Source organism: Hippocampus bargibanti, linkage group LG17 (assembly GCF_051943395.1).
Source record: "Hippocampus bargibanti isolate YZ-2025 linkage group LG17, ASM5194339v1, whole genome shotgun sequence".
Taxonomy (NCBI): domain Eukaryota; kingdom Metazoa; phylum Chordata; class Actinopteri; order Syngnathiformes; family Syngnathidae; genus Hippocampus; species Hippocampus bargibanti.
The window spans coordinates 8,847,285-8,874,353 of NC_142750.1; the positions used below are offsets into that span (position 1 = coordinate 8,847,285).

The following is a 27,069-nucleotide window of genomic DNA, read 5'->3' on the forward strand; positions in this document are numbered from 1 at the left end:
TTACGCTTTTAAGAATCTGATTATTGGGAGGCAAGTGAAAGGGAAAAATCTCCAAATGTGTGCATCACGTGATAGTGATATGGCAACGAAAATCATGCGTCTGTCCATTCGTAACATGGTCACGAGTCAATTGCTGGCCGCAGGGCCCTTAACCTTCAGATCCCAAACAGACCCGTTAAGCCCACTAAATCCATTTGTGGGAGTTATCTGGTTAAAAAAGAATCAGACCACCTGAGTGACTCAAAGATCCTGACACTTCGTAGTTGTTTTGTACACACGTCTCGTCCGAATGGTAACTTGTTGATGGAATTCCGAGCAGGTATTTAATCAGCGGCGCAAATCTACAGAGACCACATGCAGCACCTTGTCCAACTTCAGTAACTTTGAACTAGACGATTTTTGTCAAAGCCATAAACGTACGACTTCAACAGGCTTTTTAATACGCTGCTTGGAACACAGCCTGCATTTGTTCTTGCTTTTTTTTAACCTCATTTCCATTCTGTGTGGCAATTAATTTGAGGGGTGTTGGTTTTTGGTTCAATATTCGACACGTGCCGCTCATATAAAATTAGAGTGAGGAAACTGTTTGTTTCACAATTGACCGCTCCAGCTGGTTCACAAGACAGTCGATAATTAATGCATTACATGTGTAATGTACTGTAAAAATAGCGATATTCAATACTAGTATTGGGGAGTACACAACTGTTCCAGATAACAGATACCATATGTATATTTAATACGTAAAATGAAGAAAGTAAATGGCTAACCACATAATCTCTTGATATAACAAAAAATGCACAATATCTAATCTGATATATATGTAATTTACAAATCTATGATACAGAATAAATGTCAAAAACTGAACCGTAATATGGCATCGGGACGGCTATATGCCACAAGATGAGGTACACTTTCAGGATCTGCTCTTCAGTTCTTGAGCCTTGATACAAAATGAAGACAGTAAAACTGGAGAAGACCTTTGGTTAGTTTCAGTCAAATACTTGACTTACTTTTTTAATACATCATTTTAGCGTAGCATTTTAACTCGTTCAACTGCCATTCCCGAATTTATTCGGGAATTGAAAAAAATGACAATTAGCGCCATTCCAGAATTTGTTCGTTTTTTTTTTTTTTCTTGCCGTGGGTGCTGGTAAAGCGCTGGTCAGACCTCTGGCAATGTTTTTCCCTTCCACAAGGGGGCAGCATTAGCACTTTGTTACAACTTCAGCTGTTGTTAAAGCGCTATATAAGTCAATATGTATGTATTGTATTGCATTTTGTATAGTCACCCCCATTTCAAGCTCATATAACTCCAGGCCCATGTAACTTAGGAAGTAACTCTACGGTTTCTAACACTGTACTGAATGTTTATGTAGTGCTAAAACTCAATATTCTGTGGGTCCTGGAATTCTAGTGACAATGACAAAAACCCTGGCGCAGGAGTGGACACATTTTTGCACATTATCTACATTTTTCTCTTTTTTTAATTTTTTTTATCTGTATGTACAATATTAGTTAATTAATGTATGTATTTATTTGTTTGTTTGTTTATTTATTTATTTGGGTACTTCATTATTTATTTGTGAGGTTGATTATTACAAACAGTGAGGTCGCATTAATTTCAGGTAATCATCAGTGCAGCGGCGTGTATTAGCACTGTCTTCACCATCGCAGCAGAGGGGATTGCTGGAATCCTTGAAGTGCGCGAAAGAGATTAGAGGGAGGATTGGGGGGTAAGAAAAGGCCTCCATTTTTAATTAAAAGTCAAGCGACAAGGGCTTGTCGCGTCGTGCTGTAAATCAGATTAAGAAGAGAACGATACAGTTAGTGGAGCTTCTATAATAAGTCTACATTTTTACCATCATCCTTAAATATAGACCCGCCTTGCATCGACAAGGCGGGTCAGATAAATGATACATTATTAATCAGGCTCATGTCGGTCAAAAAAGCGACTAGTAGTAAAGGAAATTAAAGGAAATTCCTTCCGCTTGAAGGCGCACTGATCAAGTCGGTCTTGTGAAGCTAATTTAACATGACATGCGATATTGAGGAGTTTTCCCAGGAATTCACATTGAGGAAATTATAGCGCCCCTAAATTGTCTAACGGATGGACAGGGTATCCATAGTCTCTTTTCAAATTGAAAGAAAAAATATGTGTGTGTTTCATAGACAGTGTTAATGTAATTAAAAAAAAAAATATTTTGTGCATCATCAATTTAGATGCTATGTACGAAATGGGCACTAGCACGCCCACGACCCACGTGTGGACAAGCAGATGTGAATTTGAACTCATTCACTGTCATTCCCAAATTTATTAGGAAATTGAAAATATGATGTGGAGCACGAATTTATTCGGTTCTGGTTTTTCTTGCTGGGATGCCGATAAAGCGCTGCCCAGACCTCTGCCAATGTTTTTCCTTTCCACAAGGGGGCGACATTTCCCTTTGTTTTCCATGTTAGCGCTTTGTTCCAGCTTCAGCTATTGTTAGTGTGCTATGTAAACCAATATGTATGTATTGCATTGTGTTTTGGACAACCGCCTTCATTTCAAGCTCAAATAACTCCAGCCCCATATAATTTAGGAATTAACTTTTTTTTTTTTCTGATGAAAGAAGGGAGTCTTGGGTTTCTTACGCTGTTTTGAATGATTATGTAGTCCTAAAACTCAATATTCTTTGGGTTATGGAATTCAAGTGTCAATGACAAGAACCCTGGCACTGGATTGGACACATTTTTGCACATCGTCTGGCAGTGAATGAGTTGATAAATAAATAAAATATTAGGTTTGTTATTAGAATTAAGGCGGCAACAAAAACATTTCATAAAGACTTTTGTATTTCATTAAATGGGCAAAATTTTGTTTTTACAAAAGTAGAAGTAAATCTCTCAGTTGGCTTTCTCGGAGGACCACAGTTAATATACTGGCTATCGAGCTAGATAGCTATTAGCTGTCTGGCTAGCTGGCTAGCTATGAAGCTGGCTGGCTATTAGCTATATGGCTCATCTGGCTATCTAGCTAGCTAGCTAGCTATAGCTATCCGTTGGCTATCTATTAGCTTAGCTAGCTGACTAGCTTTCTATGTATTTAGTTTGAGTGAATGCTGGCGCATGTGTCTGCCGCTGCTCACCCACAGAAAAACTTATCTTATGACTGTAAAGTGACCTTGAGAGTTTTGAAAGGCGCTTATAAATGAAATGTATTATTATTATTATTATTATTATTATTATTATTATTGTTGTTGTTGTTGTTGTTGTTAGTAGTAGTATTAGTATTATTAGTATTATTATTACTGTTGGGAAGCCAAAATGTCATTTTTCTCTAAGCAATGATTGCAATTGTCAAAAAGAATTATCGTTTAATCTGATCACCAGCTCCTTGTTGATTCAATCAATGCACCACAGATTTGGAGCTAAGCCGGTTACGTGATGGAATCACACATGCAGATGAAATTTTGGCTCGGTGTTGCCTCACTTGTCTTTCAAATTCTGAGCCTCTTGCGCTCTGAGAAATCTGAACGGAAGCGCAGTATAATTGGCATGCAGGCTTTTCCACGTAATCTTGGTATTTATTGGAGGAATAACACCTCGCAGACCTGACAATCTGCCAGCGCGAATCCTCTCTCTCCTCAACCGCTCTCCCCAGCGGGCGCTAACCGGGATGAGATGATTCGCTCTGAAAGGTGGTGTACCGTCTGATGAGGCGACAACAGGTGGGGCGGCAGAATTTGGGCTCGGCAACCGGGGACCGAACGAGTGTGCGCCTCTTTCAAGCGCCAGTTGGCGCTTCCGTTGCTGATCATTCAAAGATGCGCGTTGCTTTTGTGTTGCGCGCAGAGCTTTGTTTGAGATTGCTGGAGTGGTATCTTTGATTTGGTGATGCAATCTAAAAACTGCATGTTTGTTGTTTTCCTAACCCTCTCGACTGGGTCGCTCCAGATTTTCAGTCAGTTGAGTTACGGGTAATTATTTTGGACCGGCATAATCGGTTGAAATATTGAAAATGGCTGCCATTTTTCCTAGTTTTTTTGTATTTTAAAGTTGAAGTGCATTCGGGGACAGCGGTTACTACAATGGACATCTTATCATGTTACCAGGCTTTAGGGTGCATGACAGGGTTTAAGTAATCTTCTGGAAAAATATCGACGTGGGCTAGATGGCTCATTGGGTAAAAATATTGCTCATAAACTCAGTTGTATTATTATTATTATTTTTTTAACAATAGCTGGAGTCTACTCATAACCTTTGTTAGAACTAGTTTTTAGACACATCCTAAAAACATTCAAAGTTATTTGTTGTTGTATGTTAGTCTATATAGGTATGTAGTTTAGTTATTTGTACATGTTAGTTTAGTCTGTGTAAGCTCTCAGTCGTACAGGAGTGGTCCATCGATGAGAAGGTTTCTTCAGCCGTCATCTGTACAAAAGTGAAGGTTTCGGACGTTTCGCCTCCTATCCAAGAGGCTTCGTCAGCGAACTAAAGTCTGACTGGTCGTATTGGCCCCATTTATATATCCCTAATGTCCAGACCTGCTGGCGCCGGACACAGCTATGATAGGTCCCTACTCTCAGGTTGGGGGAGGCGCGGGACCCCCCCCTGTGGCCCCACTGATTGTTCCTACATTCCTGACTAACGATTGGCCTATTACACCCACTCCCCCCGGTATCACTTCATCATGTTAGTTTAGTATACATGTACGTAGCTCAGTTAAAACCTTAATCTATCTTGTTTCAGTCTAATATACTGATGTTTGTATCTAGCAGATGATAGGTTCTTTTCAAAATGAAGTCACTCCTGTTGTCTATATTTGCTAGAGACTCTCTCTCTCTCTCTCTCTCTCTCTCTCTCTCTCTCTCTCTCTCTCTCTCTCTCTCTCTCTCTCTCTCTCTCTCTCTCTCTCTCTCTCTCTCTCTCTCTCTCTCTCTCTCTCTCCCTGTCTTTAGCTTCCTTCCCCATGCCGTGAAGAGCATTCTCTAGCTGCTTGAGAAATAAAACATATTTTTGGTATATTACCTTGCGTCCTGCTGATTGAATATTTAGACAAAAACAAGTGAAGAACTGAACCTGGAGAAAAGCTTTATTATCCACCTAACAACCTTGTAAACCATTTCCTGTTAGCTTGAAATCATCAGTTAGGTTTGCTGAGTTCAATCAGAGTCTTGACCCAACGTGCTGGGTCAAATCCTCCATCCAAGGTCCGGGGTAGAAATAACCCAACAGTGGCTTGGTCCAATTAAGACGAATATAAGAATAAGAAAACCTTTATTCGTCTCACAATGGAGACATTTATAATTTACAGTCGCAACGTTAAGAAAGTAGAACAATTAAGGGTTAGTTTTGAACCAGCTTTTATAAGGGTCATTTAATATCAATGTTTGGTATTTGACTCAATTTCCTTGATGAATAAATTGCCAAATTAACTCATTCACAGCCATTCATGAGTTTATTCGGGATTTGAAAATATTACGTGGCGCACCATTCCCGAATTTGTTCAGGTTTAGATTTTTCATGCTCGGGTACCGATAAAGCGCTGGCCATGGCCTCTGGAAAGGCATTTTCTTTTCCACAACGGGCAGCATTTCCCTGCTTTCCATGTTAGCACGTTGTTCCAACTTCAGGTGTTGTTAAAGCGCTATATAAACCAATAGGTACGAATTGCATTGTATTTTGGACAGCCGCCCTCATTTCAAGCTCATATAACTCCAGACCTGTATACTAACAAAACTCTTTTTTTCTGATGAAGGAAGAGAATCCAAGGTTTCTAATGTTGTTTATGTGATGGGATGTTTATTCAACCCTTATGTGCCCATTGTTCTCTCATCCCTTGCTGTTTTCCTGTTCCTGAGACAGGCGCTACATAAAGTGTGTTTATTGTCGTTTTGCATTTGACATATTGCAAATTTCATGTGAAACCAAAGTTCACACATGACGTGTTTTTCTTTTTTTCCCTTTCGTATTTAATAGAGCGGGAGTATCTATTATTAAGTAAGACGTGCAGCGTTAGAAGGTTTCACATTGTGGTGCACACAGCGACTTCGGTTGGACTCGAGAGAATAAGAATGAATAATCTGCATCATATTGAAGCCTCGCGACGGTGTCAAGTATTCAAAAACCTCTCTCAGCTTGAGTGTCATGGTACATGGAGATCTGCTTTCCTGTGTGAACACTTCCACTTTTTTTCTTTTTCTTTTATAAGAAGACAACACGGCAAGCATGGCTCCAAGTTTGGAGGCAGTTGCCATGGTGATGGTGCCCTACCAACACACTTGGCCTCACTTGACGGTCTTGTAGATGTGGCCGTCGCCGGCAGTGAAAAATTAAGCCATTACACCGGAGCTGGATGAAAGTGAATTGTTTGCAGGACAGATGATAAGCACACATCATTAAGAGGCGTAGCTTAAAAACCACACAATTTAGTCATTCGCTGCCATTTACGAATTTATTCGGGAATTGAAAATATGACGTAGAACGCCATGCCCAAATTTCTTTGGGTTTTGTTTTTTTCTTGTTTGGGTGTCGATAAAGCGCAGGCCATGGCCTCTGGCAATGTTTTTCCATTCCACAAGGGGTAGTATTTCCCTTTTTTCAATGTTAGCGCGACCCAGATGGATGTATTGTATCGTATTTTGGACGGCCACCCCCATTTCAAGCTCATATAACTCCAGACCCATACAATTTAGGTGTTAAATCTTTTTTTCTGATGAATTTGGTCAGGTTTTGTTTTTTCGGTGGGAGGGTGCCGATGAAGTGCTAATCACACCTCTGGCAATGTTTTTCCCTCGCACTAAGGGGGCAGCATTTGCTTTTTGTACAGCCTCCCCCATTTCAATTTCAGATAACTCCAGGCCTATAAAACTTGGGAATTAACTTTTTTTTTCTGATGAAAGAAGACAGTCTAAGGTTTCGTACGCTTTATTGAATGTTTACATAGTCCTAAAACTAATATTCTGTTGGTCCTGGAATTCGAATGACAATGACAAAAATCCTGGCGCTGGAGTGAACACATTTTTGCACGTTTCGCAGTTAATGAATTTAAGTAAAAAAGCTTGACGGAAAATCTTTAAAGGAGACATATGATGGGAGGTATAAAGTTAAACTTTTAGTTTGCAAATAGTTGGAAAGTTCCAATCAATATTTTTCCCAACACTTCTTGCAAGCTAGTGTGACTTTTGCTTGTGTTTGAGATGTGTGCGTTGCATGCGCCCCATGCTCAGATCTGCTACAATAACTTCAAAGTGCTATTTGGGGAGGGTGATGGATTCACATCAAACTGAAAACAAAATTTGGGTGACTAGTGGATGTATTTCTTTATTCTTTTTATATCTTTATGGGAGAATGCCAAACATATTTTATGAAGACACTCTGGAACTGTTTTGGATTGCGAAAAAATATGGAGATGTACCCATTCAGGCTTTTAAGTTGACTTGTGTCTGATGAAGAAGGCGTAAAATGTGTCCCCGTTTAAAAGAAGAAAAAAAGTTCACTTTGATGACCACAAAGCGAGTTGTCAGCCTTCTTTTTTTGCGAAAGCCGGACATATGGCCGCCCAAATTATTGATGAGTCAGCCTGTGGTGTCCCACCCGCTCTTTAAAGGGCTCATCTCCTCATTAAAACGCGCCTCGACTCTACGCATCCTCTCTGATGATGTTCCCACCGCGACTGATGAGGGCCCCGTGGTGCTTCAATAATGCAGGCGCCGCACCTCCGACTTGATGGCTTTAGCAAAGTGACAAACTGTCCAGAAAAGAAAGGCTTTAAAACAACATTTTTTTTCATGAAGCTTAACTAAAGAGAACAAAAAGGTAATGTTGTTGTTTTGAGATACGTGAATCCTTATTAAGTAAATTAGTAATTGATTTATTTTGTTCCTTGTCAGATCACACTGTCGATTATACAAGCTGCCACTCGCAGCTAACACGTACGCCATACACGAGACTCCTTCGCAGCCTAAATACGGTTAGCGTCCTCAAACATGTCTGTGTCGATAGAATGATCGAGAATCGCTTTGTGCTGTTTGCTTGGATGACTTTTTCTTGTCATGAAACTCCGCACACACCATTTTAACCACAAATAACCCAAGCCACACAATGGCATTCTCTACTCCTCATTACTTTTCAATCATACGACTGATTCTTATTCCATGTCGATCCAATGCCTTTATTGATTTGCTGTAATAGACCATTACAACACAGTTTTTTTGTTGTATGAATCTAAATGGTCTTTGATTCTCCTCTTTGGTGAAATGGTAGCTTCGCAAGTGTTGCACGTAACCCCGGTGAGATCTATCTACAGCAAATATAGCCAAAGCCATGTTGAAAACGTTTGGAACACCCCCGCCCCCTTCAAATCCTCAACTCAAGGCAATGGCTATGAATAAGCCAGCAGTGGTTTTTGGATTTTTAGCCACTGCCGGTTTAACAATCGGACCAGATTTGAGTTACTTTTAACCCAGCAGTTTTAATACGAAATTGATTTCTCCTTATGGCGTCTATATGTCTTTGTCCGTGTTCTACCACTTGCAGTACACACTCCAGGGGAACACTGCCTTGTCAGTTTTCCAGCATTTTGCTGTCCATTAAACTGTACTGTATGTCAAGACCCGGCTGGAATCTGAGCAATCACGCCGAATTCAAGCTGTGAAGCAACACATTCCGTATACGCCGCTAAGGCAGATTACACGATGATGACCTTCAGCCAGCATCGGAGTGGTTGTCTGAGCCCGTTCCTTTGATTGCGCCTCGTATTCTTGACTTGTACCTCTGAGCTCTGCACGCTCAAAGAAGCGTTTGTTCAGCCGCTAAGGGCCTAAGCGAGGGAATGCAGCCGAATGCAGCATCCCATGTCAATTGGCACCATTTTTTATTTATTTTTTTTATTATTATTTTTCATTTTATTATTATTTTTCATTTTATTTATTTTTTATCTATCTATCTATCTATCTATCTATCTATCTATCTATCTATCTATCTATCTATCTATCTATCTATCTATCTATCTATCTATCTATCTATCTATCTATCTACCTATCTACTTATCTATCTATCTATCTATCTATCTATCTATCTATCTATCTATCTATCTATCTATCTATCTATCTATCTATCTATCTATCTATCTATCTATCTATCCCTCTGCATCTTTTTGTCTTGTGCATAAATTAAATTAGCGTGAACATACCCTCATCGTGGAAAATGCAAAAAGAAAGGCATATGACACAGCTTTATATATACAGTAAAGTCTCGTTATATCGATATCGGATATATCGATAGTCCCGGTTATATCGATACTATTTCTATGCACGCACTGAGAAAATGACATGCAAACAGGGTCGGATATATCGATAGTCCCGGTTATATCGATATTTTTTCGGACTCCCTTGAATATCGATATAACGAGACTTTACTGTATATATATATATATATATCATCTCATTTTCCGTACCGCTTATTCCTCATTAGGGTCGCGGGGGTTGCTGGAGCCTATCTCAGCTGTCTTCCGGCACGAGGCGGGGGACACCCTGAATTGGTTGCCAGCCAATCGCATATATATATATATATATATATATATATATATTGTTCCTATAGTTCCTTGGATTACTTTCAATGCGACCCGGACTCTGCAGGCCTGCATCAAACCTTAAGTATCATTTTCCGTTCATTTTGCCGCCTGTGATTTTTGGACTGTGGACTTTAATGACGGACATTTAGTTTCATTCGCGGGACATGAAGTCGGGTTTGGGTTAATTTTGTGTTTGTGTTACATGTTTTAATGTGGGCACATACGGCTTATATACAGGTGCGGCTTGTGTATGTACAAGATCGGTTTTCCTCTTAAAATGTGGTGGATGCGGCTTATAATCAGGTGCGCTCTATAGTCCGGAAATTACGGTATATACATCCAGTCATACCTCGGTTTTCGACCACAATCCGTTTAAGAAACCTGCTCGAATACCGATTTGTTCAAAAACCGAAACAGCACTTTCCATTAAAATCAATGTAAAAAATCTTAATCCGTTCAAAGTCTATAAAAAAAAAAAACATTTTAACTATTTCACAGCATAAACCGGATAAAAACTTAAAATTCTATTAAAACAAACTGTAAATTTTTATTTTCACCAATTTTTAACATCAACATTAACATCTGTACTTAAAAATATCTCCCTGTCTGCCATGAGGCGTGTTGGCACCTATCCCAGCTGTCTTTGGGCAGTAAGCGGGGGACATCCTGTTGCTCACCAATCACAGAGCACACTAACTTTTCAAACCATCCTCTGCTTGCTTTAAAATCATACTATTCAGGAGATCTTAACCAAATATGTCTGTATTTTCGCAAAAATAAAATAACAACAATATTAATGCGTCGGTCACAATTAGGAAGACGTGACATATAAGGAAGTGACGTATAAGGACGCGGGGTATAGTCGAGTGATGCATTCAGGTGCACTCAGTTTGGTTGAGAACCGAATTTCGGTTGTATACCGACCGGGGCATACAAAATATGACATTTTCCGTTGAAAACCAAATGGGATGAGAACCAAGACGTTCGAAAACCGAGGTTTGACTATATATATATATATATATATATATATATATATATATATATACTACAATGGAAATCATATCATGTTATCAAGGTACAGGGTGCGTGCAAATGTGAAACAATTAAAAACCAGTTTTTTGTCCACCCCAGTATTTTTTTAATGTATTTACTGAAGTTGAGCAGGTACAAAGTATGCAAGGCGCATCGCTGGTTGCAGCTGCCTTCTCGTTGACACGAATGAAGGCTCCGTATTGATTTCCATGACAAGCCACCTATTGACCCGATGGAGGGCTGTAAATATTCCCAGTTTCAACTCTAAAGGCAGCCATGTTCAAACGCTCCCGGGCGTGTAATGCATTTCTCCCTCCCTTTGCGTCCCAAACGTATCAAAAACATCTCTTTCAAACGTTCCGCTAATCATTCGTTCGCTGTTTGACTTTGTTGCCAGCCGCTCTGTTCGCATTTCTCCAGTTTCATGTTGACGGGTTCACCAAACTCAAAATTACACGTCATTACAGCGACAGGACATCATCGCCCACGGCCGCTAAATGCAAAGCAACGCTATCGCTTCACATTTGAATGTTTGCACGTTCGCCAGCTCATTAATTCCCGCCCTTTGCTGTTACATTAATGAATAATTGATGGACTTGTTTTGATTGACCAGATAGGATGATGCCATTGAATCTGTAAAGAGTGTCATCGAAGTCACGCTTGAGTGACAGTGCAATCACATGGAGGCGGACGTAGCTATTGAGAAGCGATTAATCAGCTAAGACGGGAACGGGGAGCTTCTTCTGATGAGTGTTGATCAAAAGAAGGCTACTGTACAGTAAAAATGTGCGAGTGCGAGAGAATTTTGTACGAATTTATTTATTTATGTATTTATTTATTAACTCATTCACTGCCAGACAATGTGCGGAAATGTGTCCACTCCAGTGCCAGGGTTTTTGTCATTTTCACTCAATTGAAGGACTGACAGAATATTGAGTTTTAGGAATATCTACAGTCACATTCAATGCAGTATAAGAAACGTTAGACTCTCTTCTAAAAAAATAGTTCATTCCTAAGTTATATGGGCCCGGAGTTATCTGATCTTGAAATGGTAACTGTATTAAAGGCAAATGCTGCCCCCACATACAAGGAAAAAACATTGCTTTGTTTGACCAATGCTTTGATCAGCACTCCATCACAAGAAAAAAACAAAACCCGAACAAATTCCGGAAGGGTTCTCCACGTCATAATTTTCAATTAAATTCGGGAATGGAAGTGAATGACTTAATAAAAAAACATACTGCCCATCACATTCAACAGCGCAGAGCTAAAATTGGTCTTTTGAAATATACGATACAGATGCTCCCCTACTTACGAACATTCGAGTTACGAACAACGTTACATACGAACATGTTTGTAGTAACGTATGTAGTATTCTCTCCAGGTGTACATATCTTTATAGAGCATATATTTTATTAAATGCAATGAAAAAAAATCAGGCTGATAAATTCCTTCCATGGAGCTTGGACGCCCTCTTCTCTCGACTTTTGGGTGCAACACAAGGTTTTCAGACCAGACGGGTACAGAAAAATACATTGTCATGATGGAAGGACTGCTACAATGTGTGTTTTTTTTCGGTCAGGGGCATTCCTTTAGTGACGTCACGTACGGAGTCGTCACGAGTCTTAAAACGTTAAAATATAGCTGTATGCGGTGGAATCTTATTAGAATACACTCAGTAGAAGTCATTTGAAGCCATTTTACAAATTATGGACACAACTTGTCCGGAGACGTCGGTTGTCCTTTAAAGAAAACTAAAACCGATACTAAAACTAACAAAGGCCAAACTACAGTAATATGAATCTGTTTTCAGGGGGAAAACAATCAATCCAAATAAAAACTACTCCTTTTTTCTCATGAAAAATCCCAAACTAAAATCCAAACCCTGCTTCTCATAATGCAAAAGCCGTTCTTCCGTATAAAATGGGAAGTTGCAAAAGCACATGATGTACAGTATAAAGATAGTGAAGACGGACTTCTTCGTGCACACGCATAGCCATGAGTTGCAACATTTATGTTATGTTGAGCTTTAATGGGCTGGAACGGGCACGGCTGTGCATCATGTCATGCTTCTCCATGTGTCATGTTAGTTCAGCATAAGTTAGCTAGCCACATTGTAAACATGAAGATGGCATTTTACAATGCGTATGGTACATTTTTATATTTTGCTGGAGAAAAAAAAAACACGAGGGCAAATTCTGAATCCGTGCAAAAAGAAATGAAGAATGAGAAATGTGTTTCATTGCATCTCGTTTGATTCGTAGACATTGGTTAACCTGTGTTGTTCATTTTCAAGCACAAGGCAAATGTCATTTTAGGGGTCAAGGACACAACCACCTCTAAAATGTTTTATTATGATTCAAAATCATACAAATGCTCATGCTTTAGCATCTGCCTCTGCTACACATTTTGTATTCTGGGATAAAGCCAAGCAGAATGTGCTGATTCATTCTGAGCTTCTGAGGAAAAAAATGAAACGGGCAACGTAAAATAGGAGCATACCCTTTTTTTTGCCTTGCTTTGTTATTTCAACTTTTATCTCCTGGCTACAGACTTTATTCGATAATGGAGTGTCTGAGACTTCTTAGCTGCGCCTGCCGGAGTGTGAAAACTTGCAGTCAATGGGTGGTTCATATGTGATGTCTTCAGGCAAAACGTGTGGGCAGCGTGATTGATTGTGAGCGCCATCCTTCACCTTTTTAGACGTTGAATGATAGAATGGGCCATTCATTCGACATGCACCAAACCACTGACAACTTTGCAGTTGTCTTTTGTTTTTCATATACAGACGTGTTACAACAGTAAAACCATTGTTACCCTGTGATCTCTGCCTGGCAGCAAGTGACTGTGGGAAAAAAAATTGAGAAATATTGTTGAGGCTGCTCCATAGATAGAAATTGTGCATGCCAACTAATCGTAGTAGTATTCAGTAGTGTGAGTGCACACGTATGGACATGATGTCACTGCCTGTCCATTTTAAATAGTGATATTATTCTCTTTTGTGACAGTTTTTGTTGTAGATTTAACATGAGACATACTTGGATCAATCACAAACTGTTAAATTAAATTATTATTATTATTATTATTATTATTATTATTATTATTATTATTATTATTATTATTATGAATAATAATAACAAAAACTATTATGATCATTATTAGTATTAACAACAACAAATAATAAGAGCATCTGGCAATATTTTTTTTCCTTTTCCAGTTTCAGCTGTTATTAAAGCACTATATAAACCAATATGTATATATTGCATTGTATTTTGGACGGCCAGCCTCATTTCAAGCTCATAGAACTCCAGAGCCATATAATTTAGGAATGAACTCTTTTTTTTCTGATGAAAGAAGAAAGTGTAAGGTTTGTAACACTATATTGAATGTTTGTGTATTCCTAAAACTAAATTTTCTGTGGTTCCTGGAATTCAAGTGACAATGACAAAAACCCTGGCAATGGAGTGGACACATTTTGCACATGTCTGGCGGTGAATGAGTTAAAAACACTTTGATAAATGTTTGATGTTATGATGCCAACATTAGACAAGCTCTGTTCCCACTCGCATTGCATTAGCGTAGCATCATTAGCTTCCAGCCCCGTTTGATGACTTCAGCTTCCGTCCTGCATCACTCGTCAATCGAATGTGAAGCTTTCCTTAGGCAATTTGGATTCGTAACAAAGTTAGGAATTAAGCAAGGGAGCGGCTTTGGGCCAAACACAATTATTCCTTACTGTGACTTTTAGCATTTTGTCACGCTATGCATCAAAGTCTCTCTCTCTCTCTCTCTCTCTCTCTCTCTCTCTCTCTCTCTCTCTCTCTCTCTCTCTCTCTCTCTCTCTCTCTCTCTCTCTCTCTCTCTCTCTCCCTCTCACTCACTCAGACTAACATAAGAGTTTTGGATGCTTCCGTCCAGGTCGTTCGAAGAAATGTGTCATTCACAATTGCCACTTCTGCTTAATAAGGTCAGTCACACTTCATAAACCTTTGTCACCACAGGAAATATGTCTCCCTCAAACAGCAATTTATCCAACCTGGAGCAACCTCCTCATATATATATATATATATATATATATATATATATATATATATATATATATATATATATATATATATATATATATATATATATATACACAACTGTCACAAGAAGCCGTAATTCTCTCGGTATCCTTGGCACGATCTTTCTCCTTCGACAAAAAAGAGCGAGCTCAAGCAAGTTGCATACAAAATAGCTGACTCAATCATCAAGCTGCATAATCAAGATAAAGGAGATGAGGGGTGTGGGCGGGGGTGGCAGCAAGTGTGAGAGAGACGGAAGATGGCAACCAAAAAAAAGTTCCAAGCAAGTGAGGCGATCCGACCGACACAAGTTGTGACTCATCATCCTTTTGAGATTTTTGTGGATGGTTTCCCTTCTGGAAAAAAAATGAACGCAAAAACAAAACGTCTTGAGGTTTTATGCGAGCGAGACTCTTCCAGGGTGCATTTTGAAAGACAGATGGTACGGAGGCTGCGCAATCCTCAGCTTATCTTGCCAGGGACTTCCACACGGCCAAACTGTAATGACTGTAAACTCGAATAAAATAGGTTAAGGCCACACATAGGCGGCGGCTAATCATTTTGTATTCATTTCCCCATCAATGACATGTCGCACATTCTGATCATTGAAATCTGAAAAACCCTCCTATGCTGAATTATTGAGCTGGAAACTTTTTATTCTGCATCGGCAAGCAAAAGAAGCCATTCAGACTTCGGAGCTGTCCATGGTTCTGAATGCAAACTTGGAGCACTGTCAAATTCCCGTTCCCAACGGGTTCCCGTTGCACGTTTTTTTTAAATTATTTTGTATTTATTTATTTATTTTCCGCACCTCATCTACAATCCAACATTTTCATGAAAAAAAATCACGCTTCTTGCATTCAAGTCCAAAAACAAAAGAAGGGTTCCTTACCTGCGTGTTTCAGCTCAGTATCATCACGCTCAAAAAGAAGGTTCCAATGTTCCCAGGGGAGGCTCCAACATCCACGTTTATTGTTATTATTATTGTAACTCTTATTATGATTACATTTGATTTGAATGATGAATATTTATTTTGAGCGCTCGGTGTGGCTGGAGCTTCCTCGGGGCTCCTCGCTTACAGCTGAGCGAAGCTGCGCGCTCGGGCTGCTTCTTTCTAACCGCCGAGACAGCGAGCGAGCGAGGGGGCTGGGGAGGCGGGCTCATGGAGGAAGTGTGTGTGTGTGTTGGGGTGAGAGAGAGAGAGAGAGAGAGAGAGAGAGAGAGAGAGAGAGAGAGAGAGAGAGAGAGAGAGAGAGAGAGAGAGAGAGAGAGAGAGAGAGAGAGAGAGAGAGAGAGAGAGAGAGAGGGAGGCTTCCTTATTATTTTTTCATTCGCCCGGCACGAACATCAAGTTGTAAAGGCCGTAACGAGATTGGGCCGAGTATCCACACCCACTTTTCTCAAGTCCAGGGACGCATGATGTCGTTTTATGTGATTGAGGGAGTCACGTGACTAGATGTTGATTAAAAACGGGAAACCATCGGTGCTTCCATTCACACCGAGGGACAATTTAGAATGCTGACAGACAACCTGCCATGCAGGTTTTTGGAATGGCTGGAGAAAACTGAAGTAGCCCTAGCAAACCCACCCATTTTTTCGGCTCCTTTTGTGTACTCAAAAGAAAACAATATAATACAACAAATAAACCAGAAAAGTGGAAGTTCAACATAAATGATTAATAAGCAAATAAAGTGAGTGAGCAATGCATACTGTATTAACTCATTCACTGCCATTCACGAATTTAGCAGAGAATTGAAAATATGACGTGCAGTGTCATTTTTTCTTGTTTGGGTGCTGATAAAGTGCTGGACATGGCCTCTGTCAATGTTTTTTTCGTCCACATGGGGCAGCATTTCCCTTTTCTCCATGTTAGCGCTTTGTTACAGCTTCGGCGCTATATAAACCAATATGTATGTCTTGCATTGCATTTTGGACAGCCACCCTCATTTTCATATAACTCCAAAACCATATCATTTAGGAATAAACTTTTTTTTCTAATGAAAGAAGACAGTCTAATGTTTCTTACGCTGTATTGAATATTTATGTAGTCCTACAACTCAATATTTAGTGGGTCCTGGAATTTGAATGACAATGACAAAAACCTTGGCACTGGAGTGGACTCATTTTTGTGCACGTCTGGCAGTGAATGAGTTAATCTCCACAAGATCTGAAATACTTCCAGACGTTCGCATATGAAAATGTCTTACAGTTATTAACGTATCGAGTCTATTCTTCTAACTCACTGATTCTTGTCAAAATTCGACAATATATCCATATCACATTAATAATAGTCCATAGGACCATTTATCTATGTATACAGTCTATATTGCAATATATCATGATCACTGTAATTAAATGGAGTGTCACACTGTGGTAGCAGTGGTCCATAATTCTCGGGGTCTTAAATAGACATGCGGGGGAGGAGGGTGGGGAGCAAAAGCGATGCAGCCAGCTGCAAAGGTCCACCATATTTCACCAAAGTAGTCAATTCTTGCTCCATGTGATGTGAGATCAATTCATCTCAGTGATAAATTGCCAAATGGACGACGCTGCTGCTTGCATGAGCCGCACGTAGTCCTGAAAAACTGCACGCACAATATTTTCACTCATTTCAAAACCGTGTGTTTCATGAGGGATGTGTTTTTGAGTTACAATTACCCTTTTCGAATTGATCGTCGGGTACACGTTATATATGCAAAAAGTTTGAAAATACACCATTCATTGGGGGTGCACCTTATACTTTGGTGCACCTTTTACACTGGAAAATATGCTATCTAATTAATTATTCTGAAAATATAAACCACTTATCAGCATTGTGACTGACACATCACGATTTTTGCGAGAATGTGGTTGGAGCGTTGTAAAAATTCTGAGCATTTCAGGTTCACTGCATTCTCAAAATTGCCCTTGGGTGAGAATGTGAGTGTTGATATTTACTTGCCTCGTCTTTGGCCGGCGCCTATCGTCGCCTGCAATAGGCTCACCCGCAACCCTTATGAGGATACGTGGGATAAAAAAATGGATGAATGGAGACAATCTAGTATGTTTTTTTTCTTTATCTTGTGCCTCGTATATATTATACATATATAGTACATATACAGTATGTTAAAGTAAAGAAAAACACATGAGATGAATACCATTTGTTATTGGCTCATAAGTAATGACAGTGAGCACAGCAGATTAAAAATGTGTCCACTCCAGTGCCAGGGTTTTTGTCATTGACACTTGAATTCCATGACCCACAGAATATTGAGTTTTAGGACTACATAAACATTCAATGCAGCATAAGAAACCTGAGACTCTTTTCTTTCATGAGAAAAAAAGACGTATTTCCTAAATGATATGGGTCTGGAGTTATATGACCTTGAAATGAGGGTGGCTGTCTAAAATACAATGCAATACATACATTTATATATTTTTATATAGCACTTTAACAGCTAAAGCTGGAACAGAGCGCTAACATGGAAAAACATTGCAAGAGTCTGGGCAGCGCTTTATCAGCACCCAAGCAAGAAAAAAAAAAAAAAACCCGAATTAATCTGGGAATGGCGCTCGACGTCATATTTTAAATCTCGAATAAATTCGTGAGTGGCAGTGAATAAGGTAAGAGTATGAGTATCGGCTTGCACACTTAAAGACATAACATCTGAGTTTGAAAAGCTGAAATCCTTCTGCTTTGATTTATAATGGCCTACGATATCCTCTGGAATGACAAAGTCTGAAGGGGGTGAGGGATGGCCCGGGAACATCTGGAAGCGGCTCATGGATTGGTGTGGATGAGTATGCGTAGGTGGAAAGAATTTAGCTTCAGCGTTTGGAGACTGCAGCGTCGAGGAAGTGGATGTGCGAGTCACCAGCAGTGAAGCGCACAGCAGCCGCATTGAATGTTTGGCACGTTCGAATATCCCCGCCGTTTATGCTGTTAAGTCTCAGTGGACCGGGCGGCGCGCTAAAAGATAACTTGGAAATGGTAGCAGTTAAAGGTCTTGACGAAGCGAGTCAAGAAATTATACGTCTGCTTGGATTCGCTGATGAAATATTCATTTGTGGGGAAATGGTTCTTCGGGTGCATCCTGTTCGAGGAAGATGGCTAAAGAATCAATATGAGGGCTAACATCAGATCACTCCTTGTTCTTGTATCCTACTGCTTTTGCAGTAAATGTCCATGACTACATAAATCATCACACGGACAGTATATCAAACTTCCCCACTGGACAGAAAAACTGTTCTGGCGTAAAATTGTCATAAGATCCTCCATTATTCATGACCAAACGGGAGAAGTTACACACAAAAAAAAACTGTTCTAATAACGCTAACCCATCGTCTTATCACTAGCATTATATAACTCTGTCCAAAATATGTAGCATATCCAAACATGTGGCGCATGCAGTGGACACTCAAACACACACACACACACACACACACACACACACACACACACACACACACACACACACACACACACACACACACACACACACACACACACACACACGCACACGCACACACCTTATTTGCTAACATTAGAGTATGTGTCAGTTATCAAAATGATGCACTCAATTGCAGCTCTGCTTACCTTTTGACTTTGGTATGTTAGTTGAGGCAGCTGGACAACAAACAAACAAACAAACAAACAAATAAAATAAATAAATAAATAAATAAATAAATAAATGTTTTTTTGGCACTCAATTTGGGGTGATAGAGAGCCAAAAAGGCAATGGTAAATTGATTTTATTGATTTATTTTTTCATCCAGCTGCCTCAACTAAATGGAAAATAGCATTAACAAACAAATACGAATAACCAAATATGAACGTTAATGCTTTGTCAAATCTCAGTATAGGGCGATCGGACCTCTGTGACTGACTGCGTCAATCAAAATTGAGATTTGTTATGATTTATATACGGAATTTGTTTTCTGCAGCAGTACCTAATCACGAGTACACTAAAGTCTGGAATTTTAACCGAACTGCTCCTCGGAAAACTCGCTGTCTCCCTCGTCTGACCCGCCTCTTCTTATGAATAGGCGATAATGTGACTAAATGAAGTCCGAGCGAGTCGCGGCGCGGGGAAGAAAAGGGAAGACAGATATGCGGAATGAATTATTTAAATCCTTCATTTAGTGGCTAAGCCAATTTGGGTGGCGGTGGGAAGTAACAGCGCTGGGAAATAATTCACGGGCGGAGACGGGGTGTGGGGGTCAGCTCATAACTATCAAATTCTATGGGTACATTCTGGAAATAGATGCTATGTTGTTGTTGTTTTCCAGTGTTTGGATACAATAAGGCACTCAAATGCAAACACACAATTGCCTTCCCTCCTCTTCATGACATTCATGCATTCAGAACCAACAATAAGGTATATAATAATAATAATAATAATAATAATAATAATAATAAAAATAATAATAATAATAATAATAATAATAATAATCATCATCATCATCATCATAATAATAACAAAAGCACTTATGGCAGGGGATAAATCAAGTGTTTTTTTTTTTTTTTTTTTTTTTCTTTTGCTTGCTTGCATGTCGAGATTGCACCATTGCGAACAAAGGTGCTCAAGTTTGTATAGTTTCAGCAGTTATTCCAAGATGGCGCCATGGCAAGTGGCAGCTTCTGGCAGATTCTGATTCTGTCAAATTTTAGTCGTGAAAAATCTGTGGCAAAAAAAGAAAGTAAAAATCTACTTTAGTCTGGATCGTAGCATCCGTGACCAAAGTGGATCACTGTGTATTTCTATACTTCTAAAAAACAAACGTGAGAAGCCCACGTGTCAAATCATCGCCGAGGGAAGAAGGAAGTACGGCAGCAGTGCAACCTGTGGCGTAATTATCTAAGATATTGAGTCGAAGGCATCATTTGCATAAACACCGGGGGAAAAGCGCAGCGCCCGCTTAGGTTACAACATGGGCCTCACGCTGTCAACCTTGACGGAAGTGCAATTTGCATGCATTTGAATATGTTGACAGCATGGAATGCACTGATGAGGGAGGAATTCAGCTCATGGTTTCTTTTTGAAAGGTCTCCAAAAGGCCATGATATAGATATCCAAGTGTTTGCCCAAAAACTCGCAGTAAAACGCATCTCATCACAAGTTTTTTGGGTGTGTTTGTATTCATTCATTCATTCGTTCGTTCGTGCGTTCGTTCATTCATTCATTCATTCATTCATTCATTCATTTATTTATTTGTTTGTGCATTTGTGTGTTCATTTTTTTTGTTTATCAATGATTCTATTAATGTTATCAACGATTCTATTAATTTTATCGTTTTATCATTTCTCCGTGGGACAGGAGATGTGAGACAATCTCTTTTCGTCAACGGATGCGACAGCTTCGTGTTTGCTTTCAAAACCTACTTTGTAGCAGACGTGCGCATTCCACCATGACGTCCCTGATCCACTGGTGAAAAGGAGACTTTGATCCTCTCATCTTTCATCTAGAACTGCTTCATGCAACAAAGAGGGTGCGGAAAGCGCTGAAGATTGACTGACTGTCTGTGTCTTTTGTGTTGTGTCACATTATTTGTTGTTTAGATTTGTTGTTTTTTTTTTTAACTTCAAAATGGCACAGCGAGAGTGGCTGCCTTTACAGCAGCTCCTTTATTTTGTTTTTGCTGTTGAGAATTGTAAATGTCTCCACTATGAGACAAATAAAGGCTCATCTAATGTAATCTAATCTAATCTAAGATTAATAGATTAATAGATTAAAATGATAATATTATGATATTATGAGATTATGAGATTGAGATTATCAGATTATCAGATTGTCAAATTGTCATATTATCAGATTATCACATTATCATATTATCATATTGTCATATTATCATATTGTCATATTATCATATTACCATATTATCAGATTATGAGATTATCAGATTATCATATTATGAGATGATAAAATGATAAAATGATAAAATGATAACATAATAACATAATAACATAATAACATAATAACATAATAACGTAATAACATGCTAACATGGTAACATGGTAACATGGTAAAATGGTAGAATGGTAAAATGGTACGATGATACGATGATACGATGATAAAATGATAAAATTAATAGAATCATTGATAAAATTAATAGAATCATTGGTAAACAAAAAAATGAACACATAAATGCACAAACAAATAAATGAATGAATGAATGAATGAATGAATGGATGGATGGATGGATGGATGGATGGATGGATGGATGGATGGATGAATGAATGCAAACACATACAAAAAAAATGTGATGAGATGGGAGCGTGGGTAAACTCGGTAAGAGAGTGCGGCGGCCGACCGTCTCGACGTGGCCGTTGGGATATAAACATACCATCTACACTAAAAGCCTTACAAAAGAGACGCAAGGTGCATCCAGCCCACCGTCACATACGGGGCAGCATCGCTTGGCTCTCGTCAATTGCGAGACGAGCAGCGCTTTATCCACGGAGCGTCTGAAAATAACACGGTGGTGCTTTCAGCGTTCCCCACTGAGTCACTTCAGTTTGGGTTCCCTCTCCTTTCTATCCTTGCCTATAAATAACACACAGCTCGTATTGATACATTTACGCAGAATAAACACCAGATGGATTTAGACGAGCATGCTAGGTATGCATAATTAAAACAACCGAAGTGGATGTTTGTCTGCCTTTTTTTTGAGAGCGTAGTACTACTTCTCGATCCATTAATTTAGAGCCAAGAGGGCTCTGCCTATATATTTTACACACCACCTTCAAAAAAAATGTATAATTCACAATCTTGTACAACTTTGTCATCGGCACGTTCCATCAGGAAGAGCGATTTAAGAGCCTGTGAGTGTTGCTATCTCAAAAATAAGTCAACTCCGTCTGCACCACGTCACCCGTTGATGTTTCATAATCTGGTGCTCTTTTTAGTAGTATCCTATCAACTCATTCATTGCCAGATGTGCACAAACATGACCACTCCAGTGCCAGGGTTTTTTTTCACTTAAAATAGCAGGAGCCACAGAATATTACATTTTAGGAATACATAAACATTCAATACAGTGTTAGAAACTTTAAACACTCTTCTTTCATCAGAAAAAAAGTTAATTCCAAAGTTATATGGTTCTGGTGTTATCTGAGCTGGAAATTGGGGCGGCTGTACAAAATACCATCCATCCATCCATTTTCCGTACCGCTTATTGCATACAATGCATACACATTGATCTAACATATAAACACATATAAATTCATTTTCAAATGCCTTCATGTTGTTTCTTGCCACACTAACTATTGTTTATGATATATATATATATATATATATATATATATATATATATATATATATATATATATATATATATATATATATATATATATATATATATATATTGTTAACTCGTTCACTGTCATTCACGAATGTTTTCGGGAATGGAAAATGTGACATATAGCACCATTCCCATATTTGTTTGGGTATTGTTTTTCTTGTTTGGGTGCCAATAAAGCGCTGGCCGTGGCCTCTGGCAATGTTTTCCTCTTCCACAAGGGGCAGCATTTCCTTGTTTTCCATGTTAGTGCTTTGTTCCAGCTTCCGCTTTCATTAAAGCGCTATATAAACCAATATGTGTGTATTGCATTGTATTTGGGACAGCCACCCCTCATTTCAAGCTCATATAACTCCAGACCCATATGATTTAGGAATTAACTCGTTTTTTTTCTGATGAAAGAAGAGAGACTAAGGTTTATGCCAATGCATTGATTGTTGATGTAATTCTAAAACTCAATATTCCGTGGGTCCTGGAATTCATGTGACAATGACAAAAACCCTGGCACTGGAGTGGACATGTTTTTGCACTTGTCTGGCAGTAAATGAGTTCATAACATACTCAGTTTGAACCTATTTGATACTCTAGTTTGATATTATATTGATTTTTTTTTAAATAAATTTATCTGTGTTCCTATGAACGTGCTTGCCGTAAATTTGGTTAAGTGCAGCGGTTTGTTTTCTCTTGGAAATGACCATTCTCGTCTACTGTTGTTGGTTAGTATGTAGTGTTACGACTGCTATGTTTAGTAGTTCAAGAGTTCCACAGTTTGTACTATGTAGTTGTATTTTTGATACACTCTCAAAGCAAAGTCTCTATCTTTTTTTTAATAACAAGCTCGGTCGCACACCTGTGCGGTCATGAAAACCTCTGACTCATTGCCAACATTGACTCAGTCAGCAATCCCCTAACCTGTCCGCTCGCCACTTCTGGCTACCGGAAGAGTAAAAATAACTAGTTAATAATTCATGTGGCAGAAATAAAGGCCGCCTTTCGTCATCTGAAATGTCTCGGGATATTGCTCAGCTCGACAGAGTGGACCTTCAAAATGTACCGACAGAGAAAAGGACGCTTTAAGGCTGGAAATAACATACGTAAATGTTGCAGTCTGATAGAAACACGTCCTTGCTGATGTAAGCGGATGATTCACTAGAAGAAAAAGTCTGCTGACATTTGCATACATTAGTTGAAAATGACCAAGAACCTCATCTATTCACAGAAAAATGAAAGCAAGAGATCATTAGGGCTGCTGTGGGAAATGATCCAGTTTCACTTTACTTGTCTGAAAATGGTTAATGCATCGAGGACCGCAGCTTAACAGCAAGCAAAATCCGACCATTTTTATGAATCTTGACAGTAAATAACAACAGACGCAGCATGAGGGCAAAGAAGAATGCAAATGAAACTATTTGCTTCCTACACAGTATTTTTCTATGCCTGACTCATCACGTAGGACGTAAACGAAGCAAAATGACAAGTCAAAGGCCAGGGTAGGAAGCACGTGGGGTATATCAACGCGTCGCTGGGTCACCGCACTTGGTCGCTCCGTCTCTCCGTGTGTCATCTGCAGACGGTTGAGCAACGAGGCGCCCACTGTTTGTGTCTGAGTAGAGTCAGGCCAGCCTGGTTTCTCCGTGGCCGGCACTCAAAGGCGGCCCACGCGGATGCCGACCGGAGGACATCCGCCTACCTTGTTGTCTCAATGATTCGGCAGCTCACGTAATTGTTGAAACATAACCATAGATTGAGAAGTTGTGTGGAATGATTCATGCGGATATTTAATCATGATTGTTATTATTAAATTCAACCTGGAGGAAAAAGGGTTCATAGGAGTTGTGCTTTAAAGGACAACCGACGTCTCCGGACAAGTTGTGTCCATCATTTGTAAAATGGCTTCAAATGACTTCTACTGAGCGTATTTTACAAAGATTCCACTGCATGCAGCTATATTTTACGCTTTAAGACTCGCACTGAATATTCAGGAAGTCTTGTTTTTGAGTTGGTGACGAGTCCGTACGTGACGTCACTGAAGGAACGCCCCTGACTGAAAAAAAGGACACAATGTAGCAGTCCTTCCATCATGTCAATGATTGTTTGGTCTGAAAACCTCATGTTGCACCAGTAAGAGCCAGAAGAGGGCGTCCATGCTCCATGTAAGGAATTTATCAGCCTGTGGAAACGGGCTGATTCATTCCTCACAGGACCTCAGTGGCCATTTTCTGCCTCTTTTTGGGTGGGACATTTCCCCCCAATGTTGCCTCAAAATGGCACGGAATACATTTTTAATCGATTGCAAACATGTATGCTTTACTCTTCAGAACTATATGAATCATATTCATAACTGGATGTGTAACAAGAAAGCATATTCTCCGAATCTGAAGCCATTGTTTTGATTCTCCAGCAATGCAAGACGTCTTGGCGTGACGTCACGAACTGGGGGAGGGACTTTCTGAAAATGCCCAATTCGCAGCTCAATTTTTTGCAGATTTTGGACACTTTAAGTCATTTTTATTGGTGTTTTTCATTTGAATAAAAATATCATACTGCGTGTTTTGGGTATTTTAGATGCTCTAAAACGTTTTTCTGATGTCAGTTAGGAAACATAAAAGTGACATCAATCGTCCTTTTAAAGGACAACCGACGCTCCGGACAAGTTGTGTCCATAATTTGTAAAATTACTGCAAATGACTTCTACTGAGCGTATTTTACAAAGATTCCATGGCATATAGCTATATTTTTATGTTTTAAGACTCTCGCTGAATTATTTTTTCATTATTTATTTGTTAACTTTTCTTTTGTATATGGCACAGTGAACAGGACATTGCACCAGCAGAATTGAAAAGAAATGTAAAACGTTTTAATGAGATGGTTATGTGATCCATGTTTTTTTATGTCTGGATCAGATGATGCTAAATGTGACATTGTTTTCCTTTTCTAATTGTTCTCAAAAATGTCAATTAAAAAAAAAGATGATTCACTTTCTGGTTCTGGGCTTTACAGAGTTTTATGATGAAACATCAGCAGGGACCAAAGTGGTCAACAAAAAAGATTACATTATTCCTCTAAACAACAGAGAGACATGTCCGGTCAAGGTGGGAAAGCCAAAAGAGATACAGACGCCCCTTTCACCTGGTTTTATACATACAGCAGTGATGACAATATTTCGACCCGGCCTATCAGCGACAAGGAGGGTGTAACATGATATCAGACTGAAAATAAAGATGTTTAATAACGGTAAACCCTACAGATACGCAAAGTTATCTAATAAACGACATACATCCATATATAGACTAAACTAGAAATGAAGTAACATAGGATGTTTACGGATGTGTATATAGACGTTCTATCACTGCCTTTACAGCAGCTCCTCTATTGTTTTTCTACTTCTTTCTTTCCTTTCCTCTTCTTTTCATAATTTTGCTGCTTTGAAATGTAAATGTCCCCACTGCGAGACTAATAAAGGCTAATCTAATCTAATCTAAGAAAGTGAACATGCACTGGCTCAGTGTAGCAGCCAGCCAAGCATCAGGCTCCAGTCAGCCTTTTTTTGCACTGCAGATGCATCATTCTTACTGCGGCCAAGTCATCTAAATATGACTAATCATTTTCTATAATGCCCCCCACCAATCCTGCCACTCGTGAGGTTGCCAAATTCTTAAAGTAGAGGATTGTTGGGAGAAATGAGTTCCTAGTCTGCTCCGCGTGGAGTCCAGGAAAAAAAAGTAATAACTTTGCAAGGCCGCTAAATGAAGCTTAAATATGAAACGCAACACATTAGCTAAATTGCTTCCTCCTCCACTGCAAATGGGATGTGAACACTTAGGATTTCCGATCCAACCCTACCTTGACCCCATTATACGACATTTGATATTCAATGCCCGGAAGAGCAGTTCTTAACTCATATATGAACATTCACATCACCATTCAACATTTTCATAAATTTTCAACAATTGCTCAATTTTTCACCGACTCAATTTATAGGAGAAGGATTTCATCATGACTCAAATGAGAAAGAAAATCGTTTTACTGAAAAGGCAAAACCGTGGAATGTCATTTTATACATTTATAAATTTTATATTTGCTATCTAACTCGCGAACTAACTGAATGGCTGCCTACGAATATTCTTTTTAGTGACTCTA

At 39.2% G+C, this 27,069-nt stretch overlaps 2 protein-coding genes across 2 annotated transcripts in view; one reads left to right on the forward strand and one right to left on the reverse strand.

Annotated features, from left to right (window-relative positions):
• The window catches only part of elfn1a (extracellular leucine rich repeat and fibronectin type III domain containing 1a), a 66,713-nt gene extending 50,953 nt beyond the window's left edge, over window positions 1-15,760 (reverse strand). Inside the window, exon 1 of the mRNA XM_089018583.1 lies at window positions 15,545-15,760. The gene's annotated coding sequence lies outside the window, so the exon portion shown is untranslated. The remainder of the gene's footprint in view (window positions 1-15,544) is intronic.
• Window positions 1-27,069, forward strand: part of psmg3 (proteasome (prosome, macropain) assembly chaperone 3) — a 116,167-nt gene that overhangs the window by 53,503 nt on the left and 35,595 nt on the right. The gene's annotated exons all lie outside the window — the stretch shown is intronic.